This window comes from Bos mutus, chromosome 18, assembly GCF_027580195.1.
Source record: "Bos mutus isolate GX-2022 chromosome 18, NWIPB_WYAK_1.1, whole genome shotgun sequence".
Taxonomy (NCBI): Eukaryota; Metazoa; Chordata; class Mammalia; order Artiodactyla; family Bovidae; genus Bos; species Bos mutus.
Window position 1 is genome coordinate 21,125,330 of NC_091634.1, and position 25,836 is coordinate 21,151,165.

A 25,836-nucleotide genomic window follows, 5' to 3' on the forward strand; every position below is an offset into this window, starting at 1 on the left:
AAATCAAAAGCTTTCCAGACAAGAAAAAGTTAAGAGAAGTCAGCTCCACCAAAACAGCTTTACAACAAATGCTTAAGAAACTTCTCTAGATGGAAAACACAGGAGAAGGAAAAGACTTACCTACAGAAAATAAACCCAAAGTTTATTTCGAAAATAAATTTTTCATAATAAAATTAAGAAAATGGTAATAGGATCATACATATTGATAATTACCTTAAATGTAAATGGATTAAATGCACCAACCAAAGGACATAGACTGGCCAGGTGGATGAAACTTGTACATGTATGTACTTCCACTTACCACATAATGCTGCTTGACTGCAGCCCCCCTCAAATTGTATGTGACTATTTTATATTGCTAAGTTAATCATGTTCCCATTATGGCTTGCAAGTATAACCATCTTTTATTTTTTGCCTGGCTATTGATTGTGAAAACTGATAAACATCGTTTGCTATGGTGATTTTGTAACTATTACTCACTTAATACCATTGTATCATGATTGGTTAACTGGAAAATAATAGCATTATATATCATCAAAACCACCATTCAAACAGGGAAACCTGTAATCACTTTTTAAAATCCAAATGCATATCAGAATTATCTTGGAATACTTTGATAAATGCAAATGCCCAGATATTACTTCCTTTTATTGCCAGAGCTCCTGATAAGTTTCTAATGAACAGCCATGTTTAAAAACAACTGGACTATATGTGGATCTTTTACTTTTATCTAGTTTATTTCATTTTTTTATTTCTTATTCAGTGCTCCCATTTCATTCATGTTTTCCTATTTTTCCATCTCTTCTTTTTTGTTCTGATATTCTTTCTCAAGTCTTTATCAAGCATAGTAGAAAAGCTTTTATATACATACATAAATAATATGCATAATATATATATTTTAGAATACTTATGAATTTTTTCCTAACTAAAATACTTATGATATTTTTATTTCACTTGTTTGACTTAGTATGAATAGAATGCTAGATTTCCAATTTAAAAAAATAGGCATGCATCAAAGATTAATACTTTACTGTATAGCACACAGAATTATAATCAATATCTTATAATAATCTATAATGGAAAATAATTTCAAAAATAATATATATGTATATATACAACTGAATCACAATAAAACATAATTCTACTTTCTGAAATTTAGTAACATTCAACTTTTTGCCAGTTTTTCTAAATGTCCTTTGAACATCTAATAACAGTGTATCAGATAACAAAATTTAAAATATATTTATGTAGGATATAAGATTAGTAAAAATTAATATAAATATAAATCTATTTTATTTAAATTATTAATAGCATCATTCAAGATGCTCCTATTCTTATTTTTTCTGCACTTGATAAAATATTCTCAGAGAAAAATTAATATGTCTCACTATGACTATACATTTTTTCTTTTCCCTTATATTTCTTCTGTTTTTGCTTTATGCATCTTTGTTTCTTTGTTGTTAGGTGTCTGATGGTTTATGATGTCTATCTTCTTTGTGAAGTGTGCCTTTTATCATCAAAACTATTCATCTTTGTTTGATTTAGGCATACACACTGAGGAAACCAGAATTGAAAGAGACACATGTACCCAAATGTTCATCTCAGCACTGTTTATAATAGCCAGGACATGGAAGCAATGTAGATGTCCATCAGTAGGTGAATGGATAAGAAAGCTGTAGTATATATACACAATGGAATATTACTCAGCCATTAAAAAGAATACACTTGAATCAGTTCTAATGAGGTGGATGAAACTGGAGCCTATTAAACACAGTGAAATAAGCCAGAAAGAAAAACACCAATACAGTATCAGTTCAGTTCAGTCACTCAGTCGTGTCTGACTCTTTGTGACCCCATGAATCACAGCACGCCAGGCCTCCCTGTCCATCACCAACTCCCGGAGTTCACTCAGACTCACGTCCATCGAGTGAGTGATGCCATCCAGCAATCTCATCCTCTGTTGTCCCCTTCTCTTCCTGCCCCCAATCCCTCCCAGCATCAGAGTCTTTTCCAATGAGTCAACCCTTTGCATGAGGTGGCCAAAGTACTGGAGTTTCAGCTTTAGCATCATTCCTTCCAAAGAAATCCTGGGGCTAATCTCCTTCAGAATGGACTGGTTGGATCTCCTTGCAGTCCAAGGGACTCTCAAGAGTCTTCTCCAGCACCACAGTTCAAAAGCATGAATTCTTTGGCACTCAGCTTTCTTCACAGTCCAACTCTCACATCCATACATGACCACAGGGAAAACCATAGCCTTGAGTAGACAAACCTTTGTTGGCAAAGTAATGTCTCTGCTTTTGAATATGCTACTAACGCATATATATGGAATTTAGAAAGATATATGTGACAACCCTGTATGCGAGACAGCAAAAGAGACATAGATGTATAGAACAGTCTTTTGGACTCTGTGGGAGAGGGAAGGGGGGACTCTGTGGGGGAATGGTGTTAAAACATATATAATACCATACTCACAGGAAACTAGTCAATCTAATCACACTAGGACCACAGCCTTGTCTAACTCAATGAAACTAAGCCATGCCTGTGGGGCAACCCAAGACAGGCGGGTCATGGTGGAGAGATCTGACAGAATGTGGTCCACTGGAGAAGGGAATGGCAAGCCACTTCAGTATTCTTGCCTTGAGAACCCCATGAACAGTATGAAAAGGCAAAATGATAGGATACTGAAAGAGGAACTCCCCAGATCAGTAGGTGCCCAATATGCTACTGGAGATCAATGGAGAAATCACTCCAGAGAGAATGAAGGGATGGAGCCAAAGCAAAAAGAATACCCAGCTGTGGATGTGATTGGTGATAGAAGCAAGGTCCAATGCTGTAAAGAGCAATATTGCATAGGAACCTGGAATGTCAGGTCCATGAATCAAGGCAAATTGGAAGTGGTCAAACAAGAGATGGCAAGAGTGAATGTCGACATTCTAGGAATCAGTGAACTCAAATGGACTGGAATGGGTGAATTTAACTCAGATGACCATTGTATCTACTACTGCAGACAGGAATCATTGTATCTACTGCTGCAGACAGGAATCCCTCAGAAGAAATGGAGTAGCCATCATGGTCAACAAAAGAGTCTGTAATGCAGTACTTGGATGCAATCTCAAAAATGACAGAATGATCTCTGTTCGTTTCCAAGGCAAACCATTCAATATCACAGTAATCCAAGTCTATGCCCCAACCAGTAATGCTGAAGAAACTGAAGTTGAACGGTTCTATAAAGACCTACAAGACCTTTTAGAACTAACACCCAAAAAAGATGTCCTTTTCATTATAGGGGACTGGAATGCAAAAGTAGGAAGTCAAGAAACACCTGACGTAACAGGCAAATTTGGCCTTGGAATATGGAATGAAGCAGGGCAAAGACTAATAAAATTTTGCCAAGAAAATGCACTGGTCATAGCAAACACCCTCTTCCAACAACACAAGAGAAGACTCTACACATGGACATCACCAGATGGTCAACACCAAAATCAGGTTGATTATGTTCTTTGCAGCTAAAGATGGAGAAGCTCTATACAGTCAACAAAAACAAGACCAGGAGCTGACTGTGGCTCAGATCATGAACTCCTTATTACCAAATTCAGACTAAAATTGAAGAAAGTAGGGGAAACCACTAGACCATTCAGGTATGACCTAAATCAAATCCCTTATGATTATACAGTGGAAGTGAGAAATAGATTCAAGGGCCTAGATCTGATAGATAGAGTGCCTGATGAACTATGGAATGAGGTTCGTGACATTGTACAGGAGACAGGGATCAAGACCATCCCCATGGAAAAAAAATGTAAAAAAGCAAAATGGCTGTCTGGGGAGGCCTTATAAATAGCTGTGAAAAGAAGAGAAGTGAAAAGCAAAGGAGAAAAGGAAAGATATAAGCATCTGAATGCAGAGTTCCAAAGAATAGCAAGAAGAGATAAGAAAGCCTTCCTCAGCGATCAATGCAAAGAAATAGAGGAAAACAACAGAATGGGAAAGACTAGAGATCTCTTCAAGAAAATTACAGATACCAAGGGAACATTTCATGCAAAGATGGGCTTGATAAAGGACAGAAATGGTATGGACCTAACAAAAGCAGAAGATAGTAAGAAGAGGTGGCAAGAATACACAGAAGAACTGTACAAAAAAAGATCTTCACGACCCAGATAATCATGATGATGTGATCACTGACCTAGAGCCAGACCTCCTGGAATGTGAAGTCAAGTGGGCCTTAGAAAGCATCACTACGAACAAAGCTAGTGGAGCTGATGGAATTCCAGTTGAGCTATTTCAAATCCTGAAAGATGATGCTATGAAAGTGCTGCACTCAATATTCCAGCAAATTTGGAAAACTCAGCAGTGGCCACAGGACTGGAAAAGGTCTGTTTTCATTCCAATCCCAAAGAAAGGCAATGCCAAAGAATGCTCAAACTACTGCACAATTGCACTCATCTCACAGGCTAGTTAAGTAATGCTCAAAATTCTCCAAGCCAGGCTTCAGCAATACATAAACCGTGAAATTCCTGATGTTCAAGCTGATTTTATAAAAGGCAGAGGAACCAGAGATCAAATTGCCAACATCCGCTGAATCATGGAAAAAGCAAGAGAGCTCCAGAAAAACATCTATTTCTGCTTTATTGACTATGCCAAAGCCTTTGACTGTGTGGATCACAATAAACTGTGGAAAATTCTGAAACAGATGGGAATACCAGACCACCTGATCCGCCTCTTGAGAAATCTGTATGCAGGTCAGGAAGCAACAGTTAGAACTGGACATGGAACAACAGACTGGTTCCAAATAGGAAAAGGAGTACGTCAAGGCTGTATATTGTCACCCTGCTTATTTAACTTATATGCAGAGTACATCATGAGAAATGCTGGACTGGAAGAAACACAAGCTGGAAACAAGATTGCCAGGAGAAATATCAATAACCTCAGATATGCAGATGACACCACCCTTATGGCAGAAAGTGAAGAGGAAGTCAAAGCCTATTAATGAAAGTGAAAGTGGAGAGTGAAAAAGTTGGCTTAAAGCTCAACATTCAGAAAACTAAGATCATGGCGTCCAGTCCCATCACTTCATGGGAAATAGATGGGGAAACAGTGGAAACAGTGTCAGACTTTATTTTGGGGGGCTCCAAAATCACTGCAGATGGTGACTGCAGCCATGAAATTAAAAGACACTTACTCCTTGGAAGCAAAGTTATGACCAACCTGGAGATAGCATATTCAAAAGCAGAGACATTACTTTGCCCAAAAAGGTCCTTCTAGTCAAGGCTATGGTTTTCCTGTGGTCATGTATGGATGTGAGAGTTGGACTGTGAAGAAGGCTGAGAACAGAAGAATTGATGCTTTTGAACTGTGGTGTTAGAGAAGACCCTTGAGAGTCCCTTGGACTGCAAGGAGATCCAACCAGTCCATTCTGAAGGAGATCAGCCCTGGGATTTCTTTGGAAGGAATGATGCTAAAGCTGAAACTCCAGTACTTTGGCCACCTCGTGCGAAGAGTTGACTCACTGGAAAAGACTCTGATGCTGGGAGGGATTGGGGGCAAGAGGAGAAGGGGACATCAGAGGATGAGATGGCTGGATGGCATCACTGACTCGATGGACATGAGTCTCAGTGAACTCCGGGAGTTGGTGATGGACAGGGAGGCCTGGCATGCTGCGATTCATGGGGTCGCAAAAAGTCGGACATGACTGAGCGACTGAACTGATCTGACTGAATATCATATAAGAAACGAATTGCCGGTCCAGGTTCGATGCAGGATACAGGAATATGGGGCTGGTGCACTGGGATGACCCAGAGGGATGGTATGGGGAGGAAGGTGGGAGGGGGGACATGTACACCTGTGGCAGATGCATGTTGATGCATGGCAAATCCAATACAATATTGTCAAATAAAAAAAAATAAGAAGAAGAATTAAAAAATAAATAAAATAAAATTTTTAAAAATGAAAGAAAATATAGTGATATTGTGATATTTCTCTGAATGTTTTATTAAGTGCAAGGAATAAGACATATAGAGAATATGATATCTTTTATTTTTAAAAGATTGTGAAATAATATGTATATGTTAATTTAGTAATGATATGTAAATTAATGTAATAACATGCATGTATATGCATACTTACATATATACTCATTTTTGCAGCAAGAAGTACAGAATGATATACCAAAAACTAATGAAAATTTTTCCTCTGGAAATGAGTAGGAGTGGGATGGGGTAATATTCATGCAAGTGAGACTTCCCTGAGAATATCTTTTTACATAGATTTGAATTTTGAAACTTAGTTTTGAATTTTGAACAACAACTTTGAATATTGAACCACATTTTTGTATTTTGTAAATATTTTATGTATGCAAAATAAAATAGTATCAAAAGGATACAATCAAATGTGAAAACATACATTTGTGGTTTTGTTGTTGTTCAATTGCTAAGTCATGACTGACTCTTTTGTGACCCCATGGACTGCAGGCTGCCAAGCGCCTCTGTCCATGGGATTTCCCAGGCAAGAATACTGGAATGGGCTGCCACCCTTCCGCAGGGGATTGTCCTGACCCAGGGATCAAACCCGAATCTCCTGCATTGGCAGGAGGATTCTTTACCATTTAGTCACCAGAGAAGCCTACAAATACATATACACAGAAATAAATTAACTAAACTGTAACTTCAATTGATAATATTGATAACATAACCATGAAAAGAAAAATGTTAAGCAACTTTTGAACACAGTACTCTAATCATCCATTCCTATAGAGATGTAATTTAATATATATATATATTTAAGTTTTTTTTTTTCCAAAGAAATATCAACCTTTATTTAGGAGGTTTGTAGGTGGTGGTGGTTTTAGTGTATAATCTGAAAGCATTTTGTGCATTACAAAATTAGGAAATTGTACAAATACGTTTTTGCAAATGGGTTTTCTTTGTGGGAGGAGGGAAATGTAAGTGGGAAATCAATGTTCTACTGAACTGGAGCTTACCAGTATGACTTAGAGTTTTGAGAAAAAATATGTATATATCCTGACTATTTCCCCTGAAAGGAGTTAGAAGCAATAGCAACCAGTTAGTGAAGAGCACACCTACAGCCCAGATTTTGGTTTCTAGGTACCATTTCCCACTAAAGGAAACCAGGGATGCTTTGAAAATTGTTAATCACAGATCTGGACAGAGAAAGTACAATGTGAGCTTGGAATTTCTTTCTTTTCCAAACAGCAAGATAGTGTTCAATACTCTTCCTCTCAGTAGAAGGCCAATGAATCGATATAGAGGGATTCTAAAATTAGAAAATCATTTGCAATCTCCAGTGCAATAAGTGAGAGAGGCAAAGTCATCATAGGATGCTAAATATCTGGGTAAAGGCTGCTAGGGATGGTGATATGTCACAGTCCCAAAGAAGAATACATCTTACTGATTACAAAGGGAGATATGCATTTGTTTCTTATAGCCTACTTCTACCAAAGAAAAACCTTTACATGAAAGATACCTGGAAGTCACCACCTTCACTAAGTGACCTTCACTAGTAGGACAGCCTGACACTACGTGCCTTGTGATATGTGACAATAAGTACGTATGGCTCACATGTAATATCCTTGACAAAATATTGAATCTGCATTAAATCATGAAGAAATAATCAGAAAAATCCAGCATGAGCGATGCTCTACCAGACATATGGCCTGATTCTTCTAAAATGACACTGTCGTGAAAGACCAAAAGAAATAACAATAATTTTAAAAATAAATAAATAGAATTCTAGACTGAAAAAGACTGAAGAGACAAAATAACCAGATGAATCATTATAAAAGGATGCAACCATCTTGGGGGCAACTATGGAAATTTGATAATAATAGTGTAGTGAAAGTTACTCAGTCGTGTCTGACTCTTTGCGACCCCGTGGACTATACAATCCATGGAATTCTCCAGGCCAGAATACTGGAGTGGTAGCCTTTCCCTTCTCCAGAGGATCTTCCCAACCCAGGGATCGAACCCAGGTCTCCTGCACTGCTGGTGGATTCTTTACCAACTGAGCTGCAAGGCAAGCCCATGGAAATTTGAATATTAGCTCTATTTTAGATATCATTAAATCATTGTTAATCTCTTACATGTGATAATGGTACTGTGGTTGTGATACAAGAATGCTTTCTTTTATTCTTGGGGAGCAGAGTTTTCTCTATGTAGACATTGATAAATATACTAATATCAGAAAAGCAAAAACAAAATGCAATAAAGACATTTTCAGACAAACAAAAGCTGGGAGAACTCACTAGCAGATCTGCATTATAAGAAATAGAAAAGTAAATTGTTTAGGTAGAAGGAAAAGGATTCCAGATGGAAGGTCAGAGATGCAGGAAGGAAAGAAGAGTGCTGGGGCAAAGCTAAATGAAGAACTGGCTACGTCAGACAACAACAAAGATATTTCATGGCATTTAAAATGTAGAGAGAATGCCCAACCAACAGTAAATGAGCTGAAGCTGGACAAAGGAAGTAAGGTATTCTATTGCATTTTCTAGAAAGCAGATAGAGTTTCCAAACTGACATTGGGTTTTGATAAGTCAAGGATGAAAGCTGTCATCACTGGGGCAAGGTTTCTCAACCTTAGCCTGTGTCATTTGGGATCGTATGTTCTTAGCTGTGGGAGACTGTTCTGCATACTGCAGACTGTTCATCAATGATTCTGATTTCTACTAACTAGAATTAGCAATCTGTGATCATTAATTTTATGTGTCAAAGTGATTGGATCATGGGATTCCCAGATATCTGGTTGAGCATCATTTCTAGGTATGTCTGCGAGAGTGTTTCCAAAGATATGTGTATTTGAATTGGTAGAGTAAAGTAGATTGTTGTCCTCAGGATGGGTGGGGCAATGAGTAGACCGATAATCTTAACATGGAGGAAAGAAAGATGTGCTCTCTCTTCCTGACTGATGGAGCTGGGGTACTCATCTCTGCCTGCCCTTTTCACTCCTGGTCCTGAGGCCTTCAAACTACACCACCAGCTTTCCTAGGTCTCTAGCTTGCAGACGGCAGATGGTGGGACTTCTTAGCCTCCACAATTGCATAAGCCAATGTCTTATCATAAATTTCCATACATATATATATAGGCATACTTTGTTTTATTGTGCTTCACTTTATTGTTCTTCACAGGTATTCTCTGTTTTACAAACTGAAGGTTTGTGGCAAACTTGTGTTGCCAGATGATGGTTAGCACTTATTAGAAATAAAGTAATTTTCAGTCAAGGTATGTAGAAATTTTTTTAGACATAGTACAATCACACATTTAATATAGTACAGTATAGAGTAAACATAGCTTACACTGGGAAACAAAAAAAATGTATGACTCACTTTATTGCAGTGGTCTGAAACCAAGCCTGTAATCTCTCTGAGGTAAGCTTGGAGATGTGTATATATATATATGTGTGTGTGGGGGGGGGTGTGTGTGTATTTCTATAGATAGATAGATATAGGAACGTATACACACACACACACATATATATATATGAAAGTTAAGTCACTCAGTCGTGTCTCTTTGCGACCCCATGGACTGTAGGATACCAGGTTCCTCTGTCTGTGGGATTTTCCAGGCAAGGGTACTGGAGTGGGTTGCCATTTCCTTCTCCAGAATATATATATACATATCTGTATATATTATATCCTATTACTTCTATTTGTCTAGAGAATCCTGACCAGGACAAAATACTCTCCCCAAACTCTCCTGCCATAATTGTGACACCCAAACTTGCCTCCAGACATGGCCAAGCTTCCCTTATGGTGAGAGGAATCTCTGTAGTTGAAAACCACTGCACTAGGGTATGTAAAAAATAATAGTAAATGAGTATATAACTTCCAAAGTAACAGAGGAAAGAAACATTGGGAGCAGTAATCCAAAGATAAAAAAAGGAGCATAAGGTGGGTAAGACTAATCAAAAGCACCCGGTTGAAATGGTAGATTTAAATCCAAATATGACATGATAAAAGTAAACCATAAATGAATGAACTGCTCCAATTAAAATACAAAGATTGCCAGATGAAATATCATGGTGGGGGGGGGTGCACTGAATGCAGTAATGCCCTGAGGTGCACAGCAGCCCTGGTCATGAGACAAGTATGAAAACGGAGCTAGAATCCCAGCATTCTCCATCACTGCTCGGCTGTGGGACCATTGGGAAGGACACTTAAGTCTCGATGCCTTTATCAGAGAATGAGGGATTTGAATTAGACCAGTGGTTCTCTCCAGCATCAGAACTCCACAGGCATCAGAATCCTCAGGTGAGTTTTGTGGGAAAAAAAAAAATCACATTTCTTTCCTTTCCCAGAAGAACTAAATGAGATTTTGAGGTGGTGTCACTTGGGTTGGGAGACCCAGGTGTTCGTATTTTGAGAACAAAAGAAACACCAATACAGTATACTAACGTACATATATGCAATTTAGAAAGATGGTAACGATAACCCTGTATGCGAGACAGCAAAAGAGACACAGATGAGACACAGATGTATAGAACAGTCTTTTGGACTCTGTGGGAGATGGTGGTATTATTTGGGAGAATGGCATTGAAACATGTATAATATCATATAAGAAACGATGTTCAGGTTCCATGCAGGATACAGGATGCTCGGGGCTGGTGCACTGGGATGACCCAGAGGGATGGTACGGGGAGGAAGGTGGGAGGGGGATTCAGGATGGGGGACACGTGTACACCCGTGGCAGATTCATGTTGATGTATGGCAAAACCAATACAATATTGTAAAGTAATTAGCCTTCAATTAAAATAAATAAATTAATAAATTTTTTTTTTTTTTTAAAAGGATAGGTTTAACGAGGAAGAGGGGTGGAGGAAGGGAATCTTCCCAGCTTAAGTTGTGTAAGTATCTGTGAATGGTTTAGGGTGTGGTTTGTCGCTGGAAACAGGGAGATAGAGTAGGTAGTTTCTTTTTGTTTCCAGCACCATTGCATTTGCTAAGTCAGAAACCCATCCAAACCCTGTAGCTTATGGAGATGGCCCATCCATATTTGCTTGAGGGCCTAAGAAGGTGAAGTTTCTTTTTCCAGTTCCCCGAGGGCTGGCTGAGCTATTTCAAATCCTAAAAGATGATGCTGTGAAAGTGCTGCACTCAATATGCCAGCAAATTTGGAAAACTCAGCAGTGGCCACAGGACTGGAAAAGGTCTGTTTTCATTCCAATCCCAAAGAAAGGCAACGCCAAAGAATGCTCAAACTACCGCACAATTGCACTCATCTCACACACTAGCAAAGTAATGCTTGAAATTCTCCAGGCCAGGCTTTAACAGTACCTGAACCATGAACTTTCACATGTTCAAGCTGGATTTAGAAAAGGCAGAGGAACCAGAGATCAAATTGCCAACATCCGCTGGATCATTTAAAAAGCAAGAGAGTTCCAGAAAAACATCTGCTTTATTGACTATGCCAAAGCCTTTGACAGTGTGGATCACAACAAACTGTTGAAAATTCTGAAAGAGATGGGAATATCAGACCACCTGACCTGTCTCCTGAGAATCTGTATGCAGATCAGGAAGCAACAGTGAGAACTGGACATGGAACAACAGACTGGTTCCAAATCGGGAAAGGAGTACATCAAGGCTGTATATTGACATCCTGCTTATTTCATTTATATGCAGAATACATCATGAGAAATGCCAAGCTGGATGAAGCAAAAGCTGGAATCAAGATTGCTGGGAGAAATATCAATAACCTCAGATATGCAGATGACACCACCCTTATGGCAGAAAGCAAAGAAGAGCTAAAGAGCCTCTTGATGAAAGTGAAAGAGGAGAGTGAAAAAGTTGGCTTAAAACTCAACATTCAGAAAACTAAGATCATGACATCTGGTCCCATCACTTCATGGCAAATAGATGGGGAAACAATGGAAACAGCAACAGACTTTATTTCCTCAGGCTCCAAAATCACTGCAGATGGTAACTGCAGCCATGAAATTAAAAGATGCTTGCTCCTTGGAAGAAAAGCTATAACCAACCTAGACAGCATATTAAAAAGCAGAGACTTTGCCAACAAGGGTCCATCTTGTCAAAGCTATGGTTTTTCCAGTAGTCATGTATGGATGTGAGAGTTGGACTATAAAGAAAGCTGAGCACTGAAGAATTGATGCTTTTGAACTGTGGTGTTGGAGAAGACGCTTGAGAGTCCTTTGGATAGCAAGGAGATCCAACCAGTCAATCCTAAAGGAAATCAGTCCTGAATATTCATTGGAAGGACTGATGCTGAAGCTGAAACTCCAATACTTTGGCCAAGCAAAACTCCAATACTTTGATGTGAAGAACTGACTCATTGGAAAAGACCCTGATGCTGGGAAAAATTAAAGGCGGGAGGAAAGGGGACGACAGAGGATGAGATGGTTGGATGGCATCACCGATTCGATGGACATGAGTTTGAGTAAGCTCCAGGAGTTGGTGATGGACTGGATGGCCTGGCGTGCTGCAGTCCATGGGGTCACAAAGAGTCAGACACAACTGAGTGACTGAATTGAACTGAACTGAGGGCTGGTTAAAAGCAGCAGAAAGATGCTGGTTAGAACAGAGGACAAAGACTCAAAGGGTGTATTATGTTTCTATTGCTGCTGTAACAAATACATTCAGTGCCTGTAACAAATACATTCAGTGGCTTAAAGAAAATAAATTTATGATTTTACAGTTCTATAGCCCTGATACAGATTTTATCAGACTAAATTCATAGTGTTGAGAGGGCTACCTTTCTTTTTGGAGGCTCTAGGGCAGTGGTCCCCAAACTTTTTGGTACTGGGGGCCAGTTAGTTTTGTGGAAGACAATTTTTCCATGGGCCAAGTTGGGGGTGAATGGTTCTGAGATGATTCAAGCACATTGCATGTATTGTGCACTTTATTTCTATTATTATTAAATCAGCTCCACCTCAGATCAGCAGGCATTAGGTCCTGGAGGTTGGAGACCCCTGCTCTAGGGGATGGACAATATGCTTCACTGCCTTCTCTGGTTTCAAGAATGGGCAAGAATGGTGGCCGAGGCCTTCTCATGTCTCATCTCTGGCACTTCTTTTATTGTCGTCTCTTTTTCTGACCCACCTAGGAAACATGCTGTTCTTTTAAGAACTCACGATTATACCATATACACCTGGACAATTCAAGCTAATTTCCCATCATAAAATCTATACTCTTAATCATCATTGCAAAGTGTCTTTGCCATGTAAAGTAATACATTCTTAAATTCTAGAGATTAGGGTGTGAATGCCTTTGGAGGCCTGTTATTTCACTCACCACCAAGGATGACTAAGGAGTCTTAGAGGTCTCCAACACAGAATCCCGCTGATAGTCCTGTCTTTGTTCTTCCATTTCACTGCTGAGATTCCAAAATCTCAGCTAAGAGAACTTCCTTAGCTGAGCCCTGATGGCATGCCCACCTTGATTAACCACCCCAAGACTGCAAACAGGGGAACAATGGTCATCCCCCTCCTCCCCCTTCTGCTTTGTAAAAAAGGGGATAGGATGGTGGATAGGTAAACAAAAGAAAACACCAATCACTACACTAGGCTGTGTCCCTGTCCCTGGGATGGAGATTCACTTGACCAGCAGGGAGGAACACCCAGGAATTAGGACTAAGTAACCAGACCAAAATGGTCATGGAGCCTGAATGCAGGATTGGGCACACATCTTTAGTTCTTTCTAGAAACAGAGGAGAGTGTGTTAGTCACATACCTGTAAAGAAATTTTTAATCTTCAATGTATATTATTACGGTAAGGTGTAACAATTATCTATGGTACACAAAAGCTTATAGGATATCATTATCCTTAATTAATGGGTAAATGCATGGCTTTTATTCAATGAAACTGATTTATTGTCTTAATTTTCAGATGTTCTGCCTCACGTTTCCACCGAAACCATCGTGTGCCCATAGTAACCAGCAGACACCATGCATATGTGGTCCCCTTTATGACCTGCGCCTAATTAGTTTTTTATTGTCATCTTCCAACTCATGCTTAAACTGTACAAACAGGGGCAGCATGACTCCCAATACCGATTAATAAGCCTCCAGCCCCAGTCCTGCAATAAACAGGGAGTATTTATGGCACGAGATGGGCATCTGGTGCCCGCTTCTCCTTGCGGTCCTCCGGGGCGGGGTGGGGGAGCGGTGGTGGAGAGTGGGACTCAGAGCAGGCGGCGCTGATGAAGACCCAGCTAGCCCCCGCCCCCCGTCCTGACTGCATCTCCCCTACCTGTCCTTCACTGCCTCTATTAGGCTCGGCTAGTTAAGTGAAAGGGAGAGAAAGGAGCTGAAAGCTGGTGGGTGTTGGAGCTTCGAAGTCCATAGTTTCCGGCTAATTGCTGGTCCTAACAGGCACAATTAACTGCTACAAGCCCTTTGAGATGGCCCAGGGCCTTTCTCAGGTAGCAGCCATCACCAGATAAAGGCTGAAATGTGCTGCTCTTAGAGAGACACTTGCAGACAGGAGTGTCACAGCCTGCCAATTACAGTCTCCCTGTACACAGTCACTTCCCAGAGAGACGAAGAACCCAGAGGAAGACCCAGCATTAAAGAGATATGGCAAGGGCTGTTCTCAGCCCCAGGAGCTGAACAGCAGCCCTAGTGGGCTTGGAGTTGGGTGAGGGAGGTGCTTTGCAGATTAAGCCCTTATTGTTGAGTCCATCAGAAACTCCATTTTGTGGAAATTTGCTATTTGCATTTTGCTCCATCTCCAAACTTCCTGACAAAAGCACCATCCTGCACCCTCCTCCCCCTGTTTTTCTTGGAGAGGGGCAAACAGACAAAAATTAGACACTTTCCTGAAAGATAAAGGCAGATCGATGCTGGGGAAAGAGTGCTTAATTAGGAGTCAAGATTCCCCTCCCTCCCCTCCCAATTTAAACAGCTACACAGAGTCACATCCTTTACAGAGGATTAGGTAAGATGAAAATCCCATCTCAAGCGTTATTTTGGCTACATATAATATAAATCAGCTGTAAAGCACAGTATATGTGGATTTCTGAAGATAACACTATTCAGTAATTTCTATGTGGTAACTCCAATGCAATTGTAAAATATATAATAAAGAGTACACATTAAAAGCAGAGACATTACTTTGCCAACAAAAGTCCGTCTAGTCAAGGCTATAGTTTTTCCAGTGGTCATGTATGGATGTGAGAGTTGGACTGTGAAGAAAGCTGAGCACTGAAGAATTGATGCTTTTGAACTGTGGTGTTGGAGAAGACTCTTGAGAGTCCCTTGGACTGCAAGGAGATCCAACCAGTCCATTCTGAAGGAGATCAGCACTGGGATTTCTTTGGAGGGAATGATACTAAAGCTGAAACTCCAGTACTTTGGCCACCTCATGAGAAGAGTTGACTCATTGGAAAAGACTCTGATGCTGGGAGGGACTGGGGGCAGGAGGAGAAGGGGACGACAGAGGATGAGATGGCTGGATGGCATCACTGACTCGATGGACGTGAGTCTGAGTGAACTCCGGGAGTTGGTGATGGACAGGGAGGCCTGGCATGCTGCGATTCATGGGGTCACAAAGAGTTGGACACGACTGAGTGACTGAACTGAACTGACTGACACATTAAAATATAACTTTTATTTCGTCTCATCAAACAAAAGGAAATAATTAATCATGTTTTTGTTCCAATCCCAAAGAAAGGCAATGCCAAAGAATGCTCAAACCATAGCACAATTGCACTCATCTCACACACTAGCAAAGTAATGCTCAAAATTCTCCAATCCAGGCTTCAACAGTATGTGAACCGTGAACTTCCAGATGTTCAAGCTGGATTTAGAAAAGACAGAGGAATCAGAGATTAAATTGCCAACATCTGCTGGATCATTGAAAAGAGAGAGTTCCCCAAAAAATCTGCTTTATTGACTACGCCAAAGCCTTTGACTGTGTGTATCACAACAAACTGTTGAAAATTCTTAAAGAGATGGGGTACCAGACCACCTGACCTGCCTTCTGAGAATCTGTATGCAGGTCAGGAAGCAACAGTGAGAACTGGACATGGAACAACGGACTGGTTCCAAACTGTATATTGTTACCCTACTTATTTAACTTATATGCAGAGTACATCATGAGAAATGCCAGGCTGGATGAAGTACAAGCTGGAATCAAGATTGCCGGGAGAAATATCAATAACCTCAGATATGCAGATGACACCACCTTTATGGCAGAAAGCAAATAACTAAAGAGCCTCTTCAGTTCAATTCAGTTCAGTCACTCAGTCATGTCAGACTTTTGTGACCCCACGGACTGCAGCACGCCAGGCCTCGCTGTCCATCACTAACTCCCAGAGTTTACCCAAAATCATGTCCATTGAGTCAGTGATGCCATCCAACCATCTTGTCCTCTGTCATCCCCTTCTCCTCCTGCCTTCAATCTTGCTTTGGCTCCATCTCTTCATTCTTTCTGGAGTTATTTCTCCACTGATCTCCAGTAGCATATTGGGCACCTACCAACCTGGGGAATTCATCTTTCAGTGTCCTATCTTTTTGACTTTGCATACTGTTCATGGGCTTCTCAAAGCAAGAATACTGAAGTGATTTGCCATTCCCTTCTCTGGTGGACCACATTTTGTCAGAACTGTCCATCATGACCTATCCATTTTGAGTGGTCCTACACAGTATGACTCATAGTTTCATTGAGTTAGACAAGGCTGTGGTCCAGGTGATTAGATTGGTTAGTTTTCTGTGATTGTGGTTTCAGTCTGTCTACTCTCTGATGCCCTCTCTCAGCACCTACAATCTTACTGGGGTTTCTCTGACCTTGGATGTGGGGTATCTCCTCTCAGCCACTCCAGCACTGCACAGCCACCGCTCTTGATGAAATAAAAAGAGCCTCTTGATGAAAGTGAAAGAAGGGAGTGAAAAAGTTGGCTTAAAACTCAACATTCAGAAAACTGAATGTTGAAAAGATCATGACAACTGGTCCCATCACTTCATGGCAAATAGGTGGAGAAACAATATAAACAATGTCAGACTTTATTTTTTGGGCTCCAAAATCACTGCAGATGGTGACTGCAGCCATGAAATTGAAAGACACTTGCTCTGTGGAAGAAAAGTTATGACCAACCTAGACAGCATATTATAAGGCAGAGACATTACTTTGCCAACAAAAGTCAATCTAGTCAAAGCTATGGTTTCCCCAGTAGTCATGTATGGATGTGAGAGTTGGACTATAAAGAAAGCTGAGCACTGAAGAATTGATGCTTTTGAACTGTGGTGTTCGAGAAGACTCTTGAGAGTCCCTTGGACTTCGAGGGGACCCAACCAGTCAATCCTAAAGGAGATCATTCCTGAATATTCATTGGAAGGACTGATGCTAAAGCTGAAACTCCAATACTTTGGCTACCTGATGCAAAGAACTGACTCATTGGAAAAGACCCTGATGCTGGGAAAGATTGAAGGCAGGAGGAGAAGGGGGTGACAGAGGATGAGATGGTTGGATGGCATCACTGACTCAATGGACATGAGTCTGAGCAAGCTCTGGGAATTGGTGATGGACAGGGAGGCCTGGCGTGCTGCAGTCCATGGGGTCACAAAAAGCCTGACACAACTGAGCGACTGAACTGAACTGAATGATGTCCAGAGTTGAATTTTTGTACTTTAAACTGCATGATGCAACTTTGCTGTGTGATGTTAGGAACACGTCACATCTCCTCCAGTACTCACTTTCCTCATCAGCAAAGTATGGAGTTAGACAAGCTGGCCTGTGATGTCACTGCCATGGCGGATGTTCTTGGACAACACACTCCCCTAGGGTACCACCTCTAGCAGCACCAGAAGGCAAGGTTGGTACTCACTCTTCCAACCTAGACCCTGAAGTCATGTGGTAGGGACAGTGTCCGTTCCCGGCTGCTGGTGTAATGCATCTGTACTTGCTGCACACTCTGTCTACAACCAATGGGGGCCATGCACCAGCCATGGATGAAGGAACAAGAGTCTGATAGAAGTCTGGATCATGGGACATCTCCATGGCCTGAAATATGTGACAGTGTGGGACCACTTAGCAGGCAACTGAGCACTTTCAGATGACCATTTTGGAAATGGATCAGTGCCCTTAACTCAAGCCTTCTGTCTTTTTCCTTCCACAGGCAGATCTGTGTCAAACTCTACTTGAGAACGCTCCTTTTCCAGATGGTTCTGTAAAGTTCTGAGAAATGGTGAGCCACTGGTATTCAGAGAAGGCCCACAGAGGGAGGCTGCTGGGGTGGGAAATGAGCATCAGACCCCACGGGCAATTGGGAAACCTGGGATCTGTTCCCTTCTCTGCATTTCCTGGTGCTGTGACATTGAGCAAGTGTCTTAAACTTTCTGGGCCTCTTTTCCCTGATTTTACAAGTGAGGGATTCACACTTCATGACATTTTTGATTCTTTCTAGCTTTGATGTTTGAAGATTCTAAGTGGTCCTACTTGGTCTCTTGCAAGTTATTATTGCTCTTTCTAACTATGACAGTGGGGGTGCCCCAGAAGGAAGATGAGAGAAGGGAAGGATGGTGGGAAGGAGGCAGACATTCATACCCTATTGTGAGATAGTATAACAGAATTACTATACAGTACATGAGAAACTTACTCAACATTGTGAATCAACTAAATTCCAATATAAAATAAAGATTAAATTTTTTTTAAAAAAAAGAGGAAAAAGGAAAAAAATGGATTACCAAATATAAGACATAAAACCAAAAATTTCTGGGAAGAAAATAGATAAAAATTGTGACCTTGGGCTAGGCAAAAATTTCTTCAGTTCAGTTCAGTCTCTCAGTCGTGTCCGACTCTTTGCGACCCCATGAATTGCAGCACGCCAGGCCTCCCTGTCCATCACAAACTCCCAGAGTTCACTCAGACTCACGTCCATCGAGTCAGTGATGCCGTTCTGCCGTCTCATCCTCTGTCGTCCCCTTCTCCTCCTGCCCCCAATCCCTCCCAGCATCAGAGTCTTTTCTAATGAGTCAACCCTTTGCATGAGGTGGCCAAAGTACTGGAGTTTCAGCTTCAGCATCATTCCCTCTGAAGAAATCCCAGGGCTGATCTCCTTGGGACTCTCAAGAGTCTTCTCCAACACCACAGTTCAAAAGCATCAATTCTTCGGCACTCAGCTTTCTTCACAGTCCAACTCTCACATCCATACATGACCACTGGAAAAACCATAGCCTTGACTAGACGGACCTTTGTTGGCAAAGTAATGTCTCTACTTTTGAATATGCTATCTAGGTTGGTCATAACTTTCCTTCCAAGGAGTAAGCATCTTTTAATTTCATGGCTGCAGTCACCATCTGCAGTGATTTTGGAGCCCAAAAAAATAAAGTCTGACACTGTTTCCACTGTTTCCCCATCTATTTCCCATAAAGTGATGGGACCGGATGCCATGATCTTAGTTTTCTGAATGTTGAGCTTTAAGCCAACTTTTTCACTCTCCTCTTTCATCAAGCAGCTTTTTAGTTCCTCTTCACTTTCTGCCATAAGGGTGGTGTCATCTGCATATCTGAGGTTATTGATATTTCTCCTGGCAATCTTGATTCCAGCTTGGCACAAAAGGTATAAACCGGAAAAGAAAAACAAAAAGTAAGCTTCATCAGAATTAAAAATGTTTTCATTGGAGAAAACCATTAATAAAATAAAAAGGCAAGAATATATAAATAATCCTTATAACTTAAAAATCAAAAAAACATAAAACCTGGCTGAAATATGGTCAAAAGGTTTCAACAAATGCTTCAACAAAGAGAATTCAAAGAAGGCAAATGCATGTATGAAAAAATGTTTAATATCATTGGTTATTCAGGGAATGTAAATTTAAAAAGAGATGTGTATCCATTAAAATAACTAATATACAAAAACTGATAATATCAAGTGTTAGTAAAGACTTGGGACAATCATAAGTCTCACGTAGTGAAGGTGAGAAAGCGAAATGGTTTAGCCATTTGGAAAACAACTTGGCAGTTTCTTATAAAATTAAATACCTATGTACCTTATGACCCAGAAATTCCACTCCTAGATATTTATTTCCTAAGAGAAATGAAACATATGCCCATGTGAAGACATGTATGCAAGCTTTCTTAGTAGCTTTATTCATAATAGCCTAACACTGGAAATAACTCAAATATCCACCAATCTGCAAGTGGATAAACAAACTGTGGCATATCCATACAATGGAATAGTTCTTAGCAATGAGTAAAAAAGAAAGAAGTACTGATACTTATTACCACTTGGATAAGCCCAAAAGCATTATGCTGCATGAAAGTCAGGCAGAAAACAGTACATTCTGTCTGATTTCATTTATTTGAAATTCTATAGCAACAGAAAGCAGACCAATAGTTGTGTAGGGCTCATAGTCAGGTACACAAGAGGATTTGGGGGTGATGGAAATTTTTGAAGTCTTGATTCTGTGGCCATTGTGTTACTATAAACCTGTGCAAAACTTATAAAACTGTACACTTTAAGTTGTTAAATTTTATGGAATATCTCAAGCATCAAAAATGTGCATTGAGAGTGACAAAAATATGCACTTACTTGGGTGCCAGACACTGGATATGTCATGGTGGGGTGTTGGGTTTCTTACTAGGATCACCTTGAAGTAGCCTTGAGGGACAGGATGCCTGAATTCTAGGTCTGACTGTGTCACAAGCAGGGATGCTGGGGTATCCCCCAGCCCCCAACCCCAATGGATTCCTCTCCAAAAGGCCACCTCCATTGGATTCAAAGCTCTTCCATGAAACTTGGTAGGGAAGGTGAGACTCTGAGGAGTTGGGGTGTTCAGAGACAAGATAGCCTGGAAGACAGCTTGACCATTGCCCTTAACTGGTCAGTCGCTTGGGGATGGGAGGAGGGGGACAGCTGGCTGATGGAGCTGGCTCTGGCACAGTATTCCATGAAGCGGCCACATCTCTCTTGGGGACAAGGGCATCAATACAGAATTTGTCCTCTGCTTGTCCATGCACTCATATTAACTCACCAAAATAATTTCAGGAAATCAAGTGCCCAGAATGCCTGAGTAATTTGTTGTGGAAATTGAAGGAAGGGTGTACATTGAGCACGTGGGTCACAGCAATGCAAACCAGAAGAGCTGTCTGACGAGGCAAGAGAAAACCCGGGGGAGGTGACTCTCCGTAGTCATCACCCCTGGGCCCCATGATTGTGCCTTGCACACCACTGCGCACAAGCAGCCTAGAGGGTGACCCCAGGTGGGCATCATTCCAAGGGAAGAGGCTCCTAGAAGCAGAAGGGACCAGGAGGACAAGTGCGCTCTCCATCTCTCTAGGGCTGACAGGTCCCCTTTCAGCTTCCATCTGCTCCCTCCACTAAAGGATTTTCTCTCCTTCCATATCCATGTGGTAGAAGAGGGTTGGGCCACCCTCTAGATGTTCTCAGCACTTCAGGACCACCAGTCCCCCAGAACCTCAGATCCAGGTTACAAATTCAGGGGAAAGACTGACCCAGTAGAATTAGGTACATTCCTCTGGTCCAAACCACTGGGCCCTGGGCCTCAATTGCCTAACAGAGCCCTCAGGGCATGGAAAGCTGATGGGTAGTAGGATTTCCATGTGGTCTCTCTAAGGGATCTGGTGAAATTCTTAAAGTTCTGCAACAGTGGAATTCTGTGCCTCTCTGTGCATCTCTGATCTCCAGAGGGGACTGGTTTTGTCTGCTAATGCTCTAAGGACTTCAGAGGGTATGCTTGGTAGGAAGGAGCTGCCGCTGGAGGGCAAGGTTGCCGAGCAGTCATCCAGGCCTGAAGTTATTTTCAGAATCCCTTTCTCTTTCATATTCCAGTGGAGATTCCTGGCAGGGAGCTAACCCCTTCCAGTGTCTCCCAGCAGGCCTCCTCACCACCTCGCAATGTGCAGATCTCTCCTTCCAAAGGGGGCTGCTAGCACAGTGCTCCAGCTGAGAAGGGCATGGAAGTGACAACCATGACAGATTGTGGGTGGAATTTTTGTTCCTTTCCCTCAATCTTCAGCTGAGCAGAGCACTGGGGAAAGCAAACAACCACTTGTTTTCAGATCTTCACTGTTCTCCTCCATAAAATGTGCATAATCGCCTGGTCTGCCAACCTCAGAACACAGAGAAGATCAATATGAAAACTCAAGATGAACAGCCATCAAAATCATGACATGTTCCTTGATGCTGGGTCTCAGAACTAGACTTCAGGGGGCTGGGGTTTGGGACAAACACCTGACTCATCCTCATCTTTCTCCAAAAAGACAGAAAAAAGCTTCCCAAACCTCTCAGAGTAGCTGAGGACACAGAAAAAGCAGAGTTTTCTCCTGGCCAAGGTATGAGTTTCCAGATGAGTGTCTGTGTGTATATAAATGCATACACATATAGGAGTGTGGGGCTCTTCCTGTGCAACTTTGGGGCAAATTTAGCAAAATGCAGATCCTTTGACAACAAGCAGCAGGGCTTATGGTGGTAGAGGTGCTCAGGTTTCATTGTTCATCCATCCCCAGAGCCAGGGAGATGTGTGGTTTTGGCCACTGAGGGTGGAGCAAGAGGGGCAGGAAGGACAGTGTTGGTGTCAGTAGGCCATGAACATTTACAATTCAATTCAGGACCAGCTACATAATTTGCAGAGTCCAATGCAAAATGAAAACAGAACACTTCATTTAAAGATTATTAAGAATTTCACAATGGCAACAGGAGTACCATAAACCAAATATGGGGCCCTAGTGAGCATGGAGTCCAGGGAAGACTACAGGTCACATGATTGTGATGGTGGCCTGGATTATAGCTCATCAATTTATACCCAGTCTGCAAGAACTTCACCTTCAGCCCTTTCCCTAGCCCTGTGACCACAGGCACGCCTGCCTCTGTTTCGGGCCTTGTCTCTGGGCCAAGTCACCATGGCCTCCCTCTTGGCACCCAGCTCTGTGTCTTACACTCAGGATGGATACTTTAACTGCTGGTTGAATTGGCCTGAGATATTTAACATTTGGTTAAATGCTGGAATTGTTCATCTGATGAAATTGCCACATTTGTTTTATGTCCTGATTCCTCAGCAAATGTGTGCACTGTTCATCAAGAGCTGCAGCCTGGAAGGTGTGCGCTTCCCTCCCACAGCAGGTATTCATTCGCATCCACCCATCATCTGGCATGGCTTGGCTGAGGGGAAACTTGAATAAGACTCCAGGATAGGAAGACACCCTTGTAGGTTAAAGTCAGAGAACCGTGCGAAAGTTCTGCTTTGAGGTGTGACCGAGCTGTCCTGCGACAAACAGCCCTCCACAGTGACCCGGGAGGACCTGAAAGCCTGAACTCCTGCTCTTAGGGTTTAGTGGACCCAAGCCAGTGCTGCCCAGGACCCAGACTGCAGATGACGTAAGGACGAGGACCAGGGTCAGCTGGCAGCTGTGTCCCGAGGCAGAGCTACATAACATCAGATCAGGGCACCCCCTCCAACAGCCAGCCTGTTCAAAGGAGGAAAGGGTACCAAGGAAGGCCCTTCTGGGCTGAGAGGGCAGCTGGGTTGGGTCACTGGTTTGCTGACTTAGCCTTCCTCCTCGCCCTGCTCTTTGCCATGGCGGACACTTACTGCTAGACTCTGCTCCGAAAAACCCACAGGGATGATCACACATACTGGTCACAACAACTCTATGAGATACACACTACTTCCCTACCTTTTTGTAAGAAAAGCATCAGAAGCAGAAAAGTGGTGGAGCCTGATTTTGAACGTGGTATTGGGAGAGCAAGCTTGCTTTATTATATTACCCTCCACCCACTTCCAGCCCAGGGAGCACTTTTTAAAATACAAATGGCTAGGCTCTTTGTCCAGAGATTCTGATCAATTTGGCCCCACAGGCATGTGCATGATTTGAAACTTCCCCAGGCGACTCTGAGCCCCAGACCAGAGGGTTAATGTTGAGAGTCATAGGGCCAGAGGGGTTCCAAGGTCCCTCCTAGCCCCAGGACCCCCTGATGCTCTGATGCTACCTTTTGTACAAAGGATGCTTTGCTCGTGCTTTGTAGGGCGGCTCAAATTTCACTTCCCTCTCCTAGTCTCAGAGCCAGATCTAATCACAGGGCCATTTTCCCCTGTCTTTTGTGCCTTACAAAGAATAAAATTAGCCAAATGGATAAAAGCTCATTGTAGGCATATGTAGAGCATTTCAAAGTCTATTTATCAAAAGACTGACCACTGCATTTATACCATGGAAGCTCCAAGTGCACAATGACTCTGTCATTTAATTTTGAGGACAAAAAAAAAAAAAAAAAAATCAACAAGAGATGCAAAGTCATAGCCAGCAACTGGAGAGATTTTGTGCTGGACATGGTTTCTCTTTGCAAAGACAGCCAAGTTCCATGCCATCCTCCTTAGGGTGCTCCTCCCACCCCCAAATTTTTTTGTTTTTTAGTCTCTAAATCATGTCCGATTCTTTGCAACTCCATGGACTATAGCCCACTAGTTTCCTCTGTCATGGGATTTTCCAGGCAAGAATACTGGAGTGGGTTGCCATTTCCTTCTCCAGGGGATATTTCCAACCTAAGGATCAAGCCCTTGTTTCCTGCAATGACAGGCGGATTCTTTACCTCTGAGTCACCGGGGAAGCCCCACCCTCATCCCCAGGTATCTGATCGTTAAAGGAAGGAATAGGAACAGCTTAGCTATGTTGCACGTTGCCTTGTCTCCCAGCATCCCAGCTCCTCATTCTCACTAAGCCGTGTCACTTGATCTAAGCCTAGGATATGCCCCTCCCCACCAGATGCCATTCCCCACTGGTCACCACTCTGCTATCATAACGCCTCATACCAATGTGTGGTCAGAATGTATAATGGAGTCAGTAGTGGTGGGTCCAGAGCTACTGGAAGGCATTATTCTTAAGAACATGAATTTGTTCAATCCTTCAGTTAACAAATGCTTATTGAGCACCTACTTTTCCTTATGCTCTGCGGGTTTTCACCACTAAATTGTGTTTTGCACTAGTGTTTCCAATGGCTCAGTAACACACTAGGCTCCATAATGTCCATGTGAAGTTTTCATCTTCGTTCACATAGGCAGCCGTGTCACAGTATGCCCCCTCTCTGCACTATCTGCTTACCCAATGCTGCAGGGCAACTCCTGCATCTGTCAGAGCGCCTCCATCCTGATGGACATTGGCTGGTTCATGGAGAAACAGAGTCAGCGCCGCTCAGTTGTACCCTGGAGAGGGTACAGCCAGGACTGTCCTCTGTAGGACACACCCGTCTCCTGACTGTTGCTTTGCCAGTGCCTCAGACACTTGGCCAGACACCTCACAACCCACTCGACTTTGAGGACACACACATTCAGAAGTGGATTTCTTTGATAGGGGATATTGAAAACAGGGATGTCCATACATATCCATATCCATTCATGCCCTTCCCTTAAATCAATCTTCCCATTTTCCCGATATGGAAATTTACACACTGAAGCACACAGATACACTAGGTGAGTATGGCATACAGTACCTTTCCTCCCCCAAAGCCAGCTCAACAAGTCTTCACATTAAATCTGGAAGTAGGACTGAGTGCTGGCTGTATGCCAAGAAGTGAAGCACATACAAGGAACGTGTGAGACATGATTTCTGCCTCGTGGCAGCCCATAAGCTGTGCTCAGACTTGAGAGACGGCCGGCCATGGCAGCCAGAAGCCCCATCCCCCACTGCTTCCAGGAAATAGCCCAGCACAGAAAACCCTCCACCCAGCCCTGAAGGATCCTTCCTCTCTCAAACTGCAGCCAACCCAGGGTTGCCAAATGTACCTCAAGACCAGTTAGTCTCTCCAGCTTCCCAGACCCCACCTTGATCAGCCTTTGCGAATCAGAGACTGTCTCAGTAGCTCCCCTTTTCGCTTCATAACGTATATGCTTCTTTCTAATGTTTCCTTGAACCCCTGTCCAGGAAAGTGAC